This window comes from Lactuca virosa, chromosome 4 (genome assembly GCF_052849685.1).
Source record: "Lactuca virosa cultivar CGN04683 chromosome 4, Lactuca_virosa_CGN04683_v6, whole genome shotgun sequence".
In the NCBI taxonomy this organism is placed as follows: domain Eukaryota; kingdom Viridiplantae; phylum Streptophyta; class Magnoliopsida; order Asterales; family Asteraceae; genus Lactuca; species Lactuca virosa.
In genome coordinates, this window is record NC_136429.1 from 296,367,002 (window position 1) to 296,378,473 (window position 11,472).

At 34.5% G+C, this 11,472-nt stretch overlaps 1 long non-coding RNA gene across 15 annotated transcripts; it reads left to right on the plus strand.

Annotated features, from left to right (window-relative positions):
• The first annotated feature begins 1,025 nt into the window (after positions 1–1,025).
• LOC145108410 (uncharacterized) lies at positions 1,026–3,750 on the plus strand. 15 transcript variants are annotated; one of them, XR_013708252.1, is made up of 8 exons: positions 1,026–1,271; positions 1,396–1,469; positions 2,051–2,180; positions 2,267–2,461; positions 2,547–2,675; positions 3,153–3,238; positions 3,311–3,363; positions 3,512–3,750. It is a non-coding gene; the product is annotated as an uncharacterized LOC145108410 (long non-coding RNA). The 15 variants fall into 15 exon arrangements; XR_013708249.1 differs by having other exon boundaries at positions 3,311–3,359; XR_013708248.1 differs by having other exon boundaries at positions 3,319–3,410.
• The last annotated feature ends 7,722 nt before the right edge of the window (positions 3,751–11,472 follow it).

Sequence of the window (11,472 nt, forward strand, 5' to 3'; positions counted from 1 at the left end):
ACACTTGAAGAAACATCATCTTTTTGCTCTTGATTCTTGCTAAATGTTTGGTACAATCTACTCTTACTTTGTTTCCTTGAGTTTAGCCATGTTAGGCTAGACTAAACTTGGTTGACTTTGGTGAAATCATTTAAATGTTTATTGAACGTTGAATAACTCCATGAACTTGTTCTTGAATATTTATGAGAATGTTTTAGGTTTTAACATCTTATTACTACTTGTATGTTTTTATTCATGAGTTTAAATGTATTTGTGGTGATTAGTTGGCTAATTTCTTGATTAAGTAAAGGATCCTCAAATTAGCAAGCAACAAGTGGTTCTTGTGTTGGTTTTACTTCATACAATCATAAAAACATTTTCTCAAACATGGAAGTGAAAGCATTTGACTCCTCTTGGATTTGGTGACTTTTTGGTTCTTAATGCTAGTTGATTTCACTAATTACATGCTTAATGGAAATCGTGACTTTGACTAAGGAAATTGTTATGAGCTTTTCTAACTATTTTAACAATTAAGAAAATTCTAGGTAATCTCAAGCTTCTTGGATTACTATAGCCAAGTTAAAGATTTAAAACAAGTATTGCACCATTGGATTCTACTGATACGTTCATCAAATGTTTAAGTAAGGAAACCTTAAGTCAACCATCTTTCTCTTATTGATTTTACATTAAACTCTTGTTTATTTTGAATTGTCTATTTAACTCTTAGTTTAATTCTAGTTTTATTTCAAGTATTTCAAAAGACCAAAACCCCCATTTTTTCTTTTATCGTCATTTTACAAGTATTTTTACAAAGAGATTTTCACAGAGTTATAAAATTGAACCAATCTCTACGGATTCGACCCCTTTACCACTATACATGATTTTAGTATAAAAGATTTAGGGTTATTAATTGTTTTGACCTCGACAACTACCATGCATGCCCTAAAATTAGTTTCTAATAAAAAAAAAAATTAAAAACATGGAGGGCACCTATCTTAAAAGGTTGTCGTGTAGAGATGTAGCATTATAATTATTTCAAACGCGCCTCAACCAAAGTATCAGTTCTACTAAGTTCCACAAAATCGTAGGAACTAGGTCTTTTTCAAAGAACAAAAACATTTAGTGCTCTCTGGCCTCTGTAACAATAGATCGACGATCTAGCCTCACGTCGTCAACAACCTCTTTGCTCGCTTCTCCTCCGACGACCTTTGGGGCATTTCTCCTCCGGCGACCTCGGGCTCACCTGACCTCGTCGGAGACTGCTCATATTTCCATGTCGTAGCCTGACTAAGGTATGTTTTGGTTATTCTTTCTTCCTAATGTTTTTGTTCTTTTATTTCTCTAATTTCTCTTCTATTCATACCTCTGATTTTGATTTTGAATCCTCTCGTCTTCTCCTCTGTAAACCCTAACCAGAAAAACTATATAGGTTTCAATCGCGTTTTTCTCCTCATTCCACGATCCCCACTTCTACTCTCTAAGCATCTCAGGTACGCTTCATTCCTTCTCCCTTATTCTCCTTCTTCTTGTTTGATTGATTAGGTGTGATATCCTTCCCCCTTAGTTTTCTGCTTCTCGATCCCATTCTGATACTTGTTCACAGTCACACAACACCACACACACATACTCACATTAACTATTTTGAGCATAAATTTAAGAGTTTGATTTTCCAGACCTAAATTCTAGATTTCATGGACTACAATGGAACTCTACTCTTAATTATGATTTCTTGGCAAAAGCTTGCTGTAAATATGAATCTTGTATGGATTTCCAAAAGTTATGCTAAAATTGAATTGATGTCGATATTAAAATGAGCAATGGATGAATCAAGTGACATTTATACAAGCATCATATAGCAATTTGTTTACAACCAGTTTTCAAATTTCGTTGAACTTTCTGAAGGAATTGGTATGATTGGGTTTAATTTCATTATTCCTTAGTTTTGACAATAGTGATCATTTAATGCTTCCAACTCAAATAATTTTATCCATTATGTCTAATGGATATAAAGTTTGTGATGTTTGAAATTTAAAAATGCACTCATACAGATTAAATAAACTTGTTGTCACAGAAACTTGAGTAAACTGATGCTGAACTGGAATACAAGTTTGTTGGTGTGAACCAATACTATCTCCAAAATCCAAACTGGAACTGGATCTTGACCTGATTCTAGAAATCAGTTGTTGATTAAGAAATCACAGGTATTAATTTATCCCTTCAATATTACAAATTTGCTTTGCTTCCTCGCTTTTGATTCAACATATAATTATATGCCATTTGTATGTAGGTTTACCATCCCAACATTGACTTGGATGGAAATGTTTGCCTCAACATTCTTTGTGAAGACTAGAAACCGGTCCTTAACATAAACACCGTCATTTATGTTAAGGTCCTTAACATTCTTCGCATTAGTTAATAGTTAGTCTCCATGCTCTCGCTTTTCAAACAATTTCTCCCACATTCTTCTCATAAAGAAGGCGAGGTTATTCTTCTTTCAAATTTTTCCCAAAATATATAAATTTTTGTTTTTGTAAGTTGGGTAATTTATAAATTTTAAAAAAGTTTAGACCTTTAGATGTGGATTAAGGATGTTTGTGATGATAAAGAATTAGCACATACGATTATATAAGTGCATTAAGGGAATAAGAGAATCAAGGATATGGGTGCCCTTTCAACATGCCCCTTTGGCAACCAAGGCAAGTTTTTCAACCATGCAAAATTGAAATTACCGGCTTGCCCTTAATTTACATATAGATTGATGGTATTTGATCAGGCATCATTTTTTTACTTAATATTTCAAAACTTATTTTGGTAAGGTATACACTATACAAGGATTTTTCTTTTTGACTTTATTTTTTCTTTTTATTTCTCTAGGCATGCCATCTTTTTCAGATCTTTTTACACATCATTTATTCAGATAAATTTATGGGATTTTTTCGTTTTAAATGTATATTTATCATCATTTACGTACATAAAAAAATATTAAAAAAATGTGTTTTTTTCATATACTAATAGGTACTTATTAACAATATGTTCTTTTGTTAAATGTCAATTAACATGTAAATGTGTATAGGGTTAAATAAGCATTTATGCAACAACTTTTCATTTAGGAGCAAAATATACAATAAGATGGTTGACTTTTTGTTGACTTACAAAATGTTTTGGGGTTACAGATTTCAGATCTTGAATCCATATTTCCATAACTGAATACGTACAGGAGCTGTGATCTGACTCAGTGAAGTTGGCTTTCTGTTGCTTGGTAACCTTCACCTTTAAAATGTTATTATTATTTAATTTATCGATTTATTATTATAATAAGCATATAAAATAGCATTTCAGGGCCGATTCCTGTCACATTGGGCCAATTCCTATCACACTGGGCAAGTACATGAAATAGCAATGTACTATTTCATGCATTTAGGCCTTTTATGGTAAAAATGCAAGAAATAGCAGCATACTTAATTGATTTTACTTGAAAAAAAAACATAATTTACTTTTTCTTTTAATTACATAACTATGTCCCCAAGTGTAGGAAACTTCTAGAAAAAGAGTCGACACTGGTTGAGTTGATGCATCTTCAAGTGGTGAAGTTGCAAGGCTTAAAAGCTGCCATGGAGATTGTCAAAATAGAAATTACGTACTCATGGGTTCCTTTTAATGTTGTATATGTTTTTTTTTCTATAATAAATATTTGCAAAGTATTACATTTACTTACTATTGGAATAATTATTTGTATTTGACATATTAGTGAAATGAATTTTCTTTCTAATTTATGGTATTTTATTTTGTATTATGAGACTTTTAATGTGGTATTTAATTTCAAAATTACCAAATCTATCAAAATATATAATTTTTAAAACATTTAAAATTATGATACGTAAAAATGTGTGTCATCTTTCTTTATGACATTGCTTTAATGATACGCAATGCGAGTCGTAAATGTGCGTCGTAAGGTTACGACACGTAAGTGTGTGTCGTCTTTCTTTATGACAGGGGATTCAATGACATGCAACACGTGTTGTAAATGTGCTTCATAAATGCGCGTTGTAAGTTTACGATGCAAAAAAGCGTGTCGTCTTCCTTTATGACAGGGCCTTCCTTGACATACATTTGCGTGTCATTTGTGGCATTTACGACATGCAATGCGTGTCATTAAAGGGTATTTTTGTAGTAGTGCATTAAGTTCACTCTCGGTTAGCCTGCTCTTAGGAACACACCTTTCCTTTAGTGTACTCCTAAGATACGGATACACTAATAGTATATAGACGAATAAGAATTATGGAATCCCTAGTACCTATGAATAGTACAATACTATTTTCAAAGCAGTGAATCAAAATACTTTCACAACTTAACAAAGTGATGTACAAAAAGTATTTTCATAGTATAATATACAAAACCTGTTAACTCACCAACATTTACGTTGACATTTTGAAACCCAAACGTATTCCTAGGAAACCAAGAGACGGAAGATTGCACTCCTGAAAGCAATGGTTGATAGACGACGATACCGATGACTTATTATCGTTATAGTTATGCCTACCTATTAAGAGACCTTTTGTATTAAAAACTCGAGAATTTCAAAATATTTTCCGATGTAATGTTTTACCTATAAATGGAAGTGATATTTATGTTATATATCGTTTTGTATTGTTCAATGTATGTTCAATAACTATGATCCAACATTATAACATCACACAACCCGATGATTCTATCGCTGGCCAGGAGTGTGACAGTAGTATAGTATACTCGTTGCTTACAGAGATCCATCAAGTTAGATCTTATAGGATCTTTGTATAGGATCAATATGTGAGGATCGACGGGATGGGTAGCTAAGGGTATAGTTTATTCTAGATATTATTGAAATACAGTTTGGTAACATTTGGTTTTGTAGGCCATTAATTATGGATTATTATCATAAGAATATTCTGGGATTGAAAACTTTATGTATCTCACCAGGTTTCCCAATCCGACCCACTCAATTCATATACATCACATGTAGTAGTGTTAAGACTAGTGGAGACTTGAATGAGATTTTAAGTGATTTAAGAGAAGACATTCAATAAAGTTTAGGACTGTTAGGTCTTTACGCTGTAATTATATTGTGTATTAATTATAACATTCTTAGAGTTTTATTATTTTGAAAAAAACATTTGTACTAAAAATGTTCTAATATATTGGGATTTTCTGAAAACAAAGATCTCATGGTGTTTCAAGCGTAAAGAAAAAGTTTTTTTTAGTTCTAGAAAATAGGGGATGTCGCATCTTCCAACTCAAGAACTAGAAAATCATATAATGGGGAGCCAATAAATGCTGACCCAATTCCTACTCATGAAACAACAGTTCAACAAAGAAGCCATAACTTAGGAAGTAATCAAGGACCACCTCCTCCTCTAGAAATACCAGAAGTCCGAATGGATAATGATTTTAGAGGCATGTGCTAGTATAAGGACTTTTATGACTTCCAAACCGCCATATTTTTACAAGAGAAAGAATCCAGTTGTAGTAATGAACTGGATTAACATGTGGTTGCCCATGTAACTTACAAACCACTTTTGTTGTACATTAATTAAAAAATATGGTGATACATAGGTGGAACGCATTGGGGAAGATGATAAGTCCTAGTGAGCCACTATAACTGACGTGGGCGCAATTCCTAGTGCACTTCAAGCGCAAGTTTTGCTCAGCTTAAAACCTACTAGATTTGGAGAATGAATTCTTAACCCTGAAAAGGGTGACATGTCTGTCGATAAGTATACGAACGCTTTCTCCGACAAAATGGAATTTGCTTTGCCTATTTTCCCCGATGAACTATCAAAAATTGATAGATATGCAAAGGGACTACCATGGGAGTACTTTGTGCTAGTACACTAGGAAAGTACTCTTAATTCAACCATCTAGCTTGCAAAGTTTGTGGAAAGTATGATTAAGGGAAGCACTGCCGATGAAGTTGTGATCAGTGAGAAGAGGAAGTTAAATGAGTGCTCTGGATCCAACAACAATAACAACAACAAAAAGAAATTTTCCAAGGAAAACTCAAACAACAAGTCTGGGAGAAGCCATGAGACAAAATGTTCTCACCAATGTAAGAAGAAACATTGGGGTGACTACGTTAAATTCTTCAAATGCAAGAAGTTAGGGCATATTTCTATAAACTGCCCAATAAAAGGGAAAGTTTGCTTCAAATACGGAGAATGACAAATGAAAAATGAGTGTCCTAAGGCTGAGAAGCCTACCCTGAAGATCCTACCAGTAAAACCCAAAGGGTGAAGCTATCAAAAGACCCTAAATAAGCCAAAGAAGAAACAACCGCTGCTTCAGGTATATTCCTAGTAAATCAGTTCCCTTCCAAAATTTTATTCGATTCAGGAGAAAATCACTCCTTTATTTCACATGAATTTGATAGAAAACTTCTTTGTAGTTATCAGGCATGTGAAGATACAATCAACTTAGAAGGAAAGTTGTTGTTGCACAACTTTAGTTTCAGTGAGTCATAGGGCTTCCCCTCAGCTCAGTCTTTTTGGTTCTTGAGAATGGTCGCCACCTCTCCCAGGACCGGAATGATTATCCCTGCCCGATGGGTCTACATCCATCCCTGAATGTGCTCATGAAACATGCATGATAGTCTTCACTCACAGCAACTTGAGTGCGGATAAGGGGTGGTCTTACGGAATATTATCACAACATAAATTAAAATCTACATTATTGGTAGATGTAGTTGGTGGTAGAATTGTATCTTTTAGTGATGTTTAGATAGTGTAATCATGGACTTAAATGGGAATAAATTTCATAAAGAATTACTACCCTTTAAGTTGAATGAATTTGAAGTAATCTTGGGCATGGATTGGTTGGGTGAGAACAATGCGAACATATTATGTGGAAGGAAGATGGTGCACATTAATCCCACTGGAAGGGAACCATTCGTCGTATACGGTGATTGGAGTAGGGCAAAGTCCAGAATCATTATGATGATGAAAGCCAGGAGATGCCTTACCGAGGGGTGTATAACATTTTTGGCATATGTGATTGATGCAAAGAATGAAAAGAAGTTGATAACTGAAATACTGGTGGTTCATGATTTTCCAGAGGTATTTTCTAGATGATCTTATAGGATTACCAACAGAGAGACTAGTAGAGTTCAAAATTGATGTACTGCCAAGAATAACACCGATTATAAAAGCACCATACCCTTTAGTACCTATACAAATGAAGGAGTGAATGACACAACTCCATGAATTATTGGATAAAGGTTTTATCAGACCTAGTTCATCACCTTGGCTAGCTCTTGTACTATTTGTAAAGAATAAAGACGGTGCGATGAGAATGGGTATTGATAATCGAGAGTTAAACAAAGCTATGATAAAGAATCGATACCCATTACCTAGAACAGATGACTTGTACAATCAATTGCAGGTAGCAACGTTGTCTTTGAAAATTGATCTCAAGTCAGGGTATCATCGGTTGAAAGTAAGAGAGCAAGACACTGACAAAACAACCTTCAGGAAAAGATATGGAGACAACGAATTCCTAGTTATTCCGTTTGGTCTAACAACGGCTCAACAACATTCATGGATATAATGCATCAATTTTGTAAGCATTTTCTTGATAAATTGGTAATAGTGTTCATTGATGAAATTTTGATTTACTCAAATGTCAATCAAGATCATGTTAAATACCTTTGAGAAGGATTAGAAGTCCCGGAGAAGGAGATGCTTTATGCAAGGTTCTCCAAGTGTGATTTTTGGATTCTAGAAGTAAATTTCTTGGGTCATGTGGTTTGCCAAAAGGGTACAATGGTCAACCCAACAAAAATCAAAGTTGTTATGAAAATGGAGATGCCAAAGAGTCCCACCGAAAATCGTAGTTTTTTGGGATTTGTTGGTTACTACCGAAGATACATCAAATACTTCTCTTTTATTGTTGCTCCACTGGCATTCTTGGCTCGAAAGGGAATTACCTACACTTTGAATGAGAAGCAAGTAGTGGCTTTCGATGAACTGAAGAAGTGATTACGTGAAGCACCAATCCTTGTCCTACAAGAAGGGATTGATGAGTTTGTAGTATTCATTGACGCTTTTAGAGTTGGGTTAGGATGTGTTCTCATCCAAAGAGACAAAATATATAGTATTCCTGGAGACAATTGAAGGTTCATGAGCGAAACTACCCAACCATGATCTAGAAGTAGTGGCAATGGTTTTTTCCTTGAAGATCTGGAGACACTATGTTTATAGTGTTAAATACAAATTGCTTATAGATCATAAAAGCCTACAATATATCTTTACTAAAAAATAATTGAACATGAGTTAGGGGCGTTGGCTAGAACTACTCAAGGACTACGATTGTGAAATACTTTATTATCCTGATAAAGCAAATATTGTAGCTGATGTTTTGAGTAGAAAGGTGGATCCAGAGCGTAAAAAAGAAATATCGTTAAGGATTAAAGTAATATCAATGATTGTATATTAGATTAAAGAAGCTAAGACAAGAGAGTTATCACAGGATAAGAAGAAAGAAGAACATCTGAGCAAGACATTAGTGTTTGAGGAAGACAATAAAGGGTTAAAGGTATTCCAGAATCGTACTTGGGTGCTAAAGATGGGCGGTATGCGAGATCTTCTCATGGAAGAGTCTCATAAAACCATGTATTCTCTACGCCCAGGCAACACCAAAATCTTTTTGGATCTGAAACCCTATTACTGGTGGCCAATAATGAAGATCGATGTGGTAACATATGTAGCTGAATGTGTAACTTGTTCAAGAGTTAAAGCACAACATCAGAAGCCATATGGGGACTTGGAGCCTTTATCATTACCCATGGTTAAGTGGTATGAATACCATGGATTTCATAACCAAGTTGCCAAAGACGAGAAAAAGCAACGACATGATATGGGTTATAGTAGACCGGTTGATGACGAGTGTGCACTTCTTAGCCACACGGGAGACCTGATTTATGGAAAAGTTGGCAGAAGCCTACATCAAAGGGATTTTCATCAAGGTACATTGCCTTAGGTAATAACTAGTTTCATTAGTAGGATAAACTAGTGCATGATTATTTGAGCATCACCAGGTAGAGATAATTGGATAGCAGTTAAGAATATTCTCAAGTATCTACGAAGAACTAAGGACTGGGTCCTAGTACATGGTGGCGGTGACACATTGAGAGTATCTGGGTACAACGACGCCAACTTTCAAACAGACAGAGGGATCTTCCGTTCTCAAATTGGCTGGGTGTTTACCTTAAATAGAGAATTCGTAACTTGGAAAATTTCCAAACAAGAGACAGTGGTTGATTCTACCTGTGAATCAGAGTACATAGCAGCAAGCGAAGCATCAAAGGAGGCAATTTGGTTGAAGAACTTCATCGGAGACCATGGAGTTGTTCTAGCCATTAAGGAGCCAATAGGAATTTTTTGTGATAACGAAGGAGCGGTTGCCTTAACAAAGAAACCAAGAGATCATGGCAGATCAAGACATATCGACAACAAATACCATTTCATCAGAAAGAAGATATTAGTTTTAGTAGTTAGATAGTTAGTTGAAACTTGTAACAAAGTAAATGTAATTGACTTTTGGTGATTAAATAATAGAGAATTTTTCATGTTTTACTTCCCAAATAATTCGATTAATCAAACTCCATAGTCGTTCGTACTTTTGGAAGTAAGTAGTGAATTAAGACTGTCATGAATTAAATTCTAGATTATCTAAAGAGTTTTAGACATAGCAATGGTATTGCTGCAATGTTCATGAGTACTTTGAAATGGAGATTTCAGTATTGGATTAATCCACGCTCAGAGAATTACTTCATGGAATTTATCACAAGTAATTCTAAGACGATAATATCTTACAATCTTGAAACGAAGATATATGAATTGTGGTTTACAAGTCAGTTGTTCATTGATCATACGTGAAGGCATCAATAACTTGATGTTATAAAACGTATTGTTGTGCATGATCTAATAAGTAAATGGTGCAAGCATATAAGTAAGAGTTTATTCATTCATTTTTCGCTAATGGGAAAAGCGATATCTTTAGGCCCCTTAGTGATTTGGTGTTGACTTATAGTGTCCGGCCCAGCCAGGACTAAATTGATGTATTCGATTAGAAGTTCCGTGTCATTACAAATCAGAAATCGGGAAACAAAGTATTAGACAATGAGATTGATTATGTTCCATGTCTCATGTCCGAATGACATCTTGCTGAATGGAGGATTATACGATCACTTATCTTAGGACACGTAACTGACTTGGTCAGAGTTCGACAACGGCTTTTGGAAGCTACAATTTGCCGGATTAGGTGTCTAAGCCCAAAACTATAATTGTTATACACTTGAATTGATAGTAGCATAGTCCTTTTGGGTTGCCCTCAAACCTAGCATCAAGACAAGATGATTTGGCAGAGAGAGAGAGAGAGAGAGAGAGAGAGAAAGATATATATATATATATATATATATATATATATATATATATATATATATATATATATATAGATAGAGAGAGAGAGAGAGGTTGATTCATTATTTGAGTAATAAATTGAAATAATTGATTTATTAATAGATTATGTAAATAACATATTAATTAGAAATCCTATTATTTAATTAATAATTAATCAAAAATTAATTAGAATTAATTTTGGGATTAAATAGATTAATTAAAAGTTTGTTTGGTTATTTATTGAAAGTTGAGGAAAGAAGCCTAAGGACCTCATTCGATGAGGTGGATGAAAATCACTTGGGCAAGCCCAAGGAGTTTTTGTCTAAGCCCCCTGGATGAGGGGAATGGGCTGCTTGGTCACTAAGCAAAGGGATTTAGGGTTTCCTCCTTAAACCCTAGCTTTGGCACCAAGCTATCTCAACTATATAAAGGACCTAAGCCCTTCACAATTTCGTGTAGTCCTCCTCATTAGAAGCTTTGGATGAAATTCTTCTCCCTTCTCCTCTCATCCTCTTGCTTGTGTTGGGTGTGATTCCATTAGAGGCACGACAATTATGGTGCTTGCTTCCAAAGGATCAACAAGAAGGTTTCTTTGTTATTTGCTACAATAATAATCAAGGTATGTAATCCTTAACCTTAATTTGGTATTTTCGAAAATAGCCTAGTGTTCTTAGGGTTTCCTTTTGATGTTCATAGTTATAGAATCAACAAAGAAAACATAGATCTTTATTAGGGTTGCATGCATACTTAAGAGTTTGAGTTTATTTGTTTTGCATAAAACCCATCACTATTGTCTTCTACTTCTTCACCACAAGTGTAGAGTTTAAAGACTCTGAATGAATGGATGATTTTTTTTTACTTGAGACACAAATCCATACATTCAAACAGATTTGGAATTAGAAGAAATAAGAAATGCATGTTTTCTTTGAGTTTTATTTTGATGTTGACCCTTTTTTTTGGATTGGTGGTGATGGTGGTTTATTTTGATGTTTGTTTTTTTTCATGATTGGTGGTGATGGTGGTTATGACAACGGTGGTGGTGGTGGTTGTGGAAGTGGGGTAACAT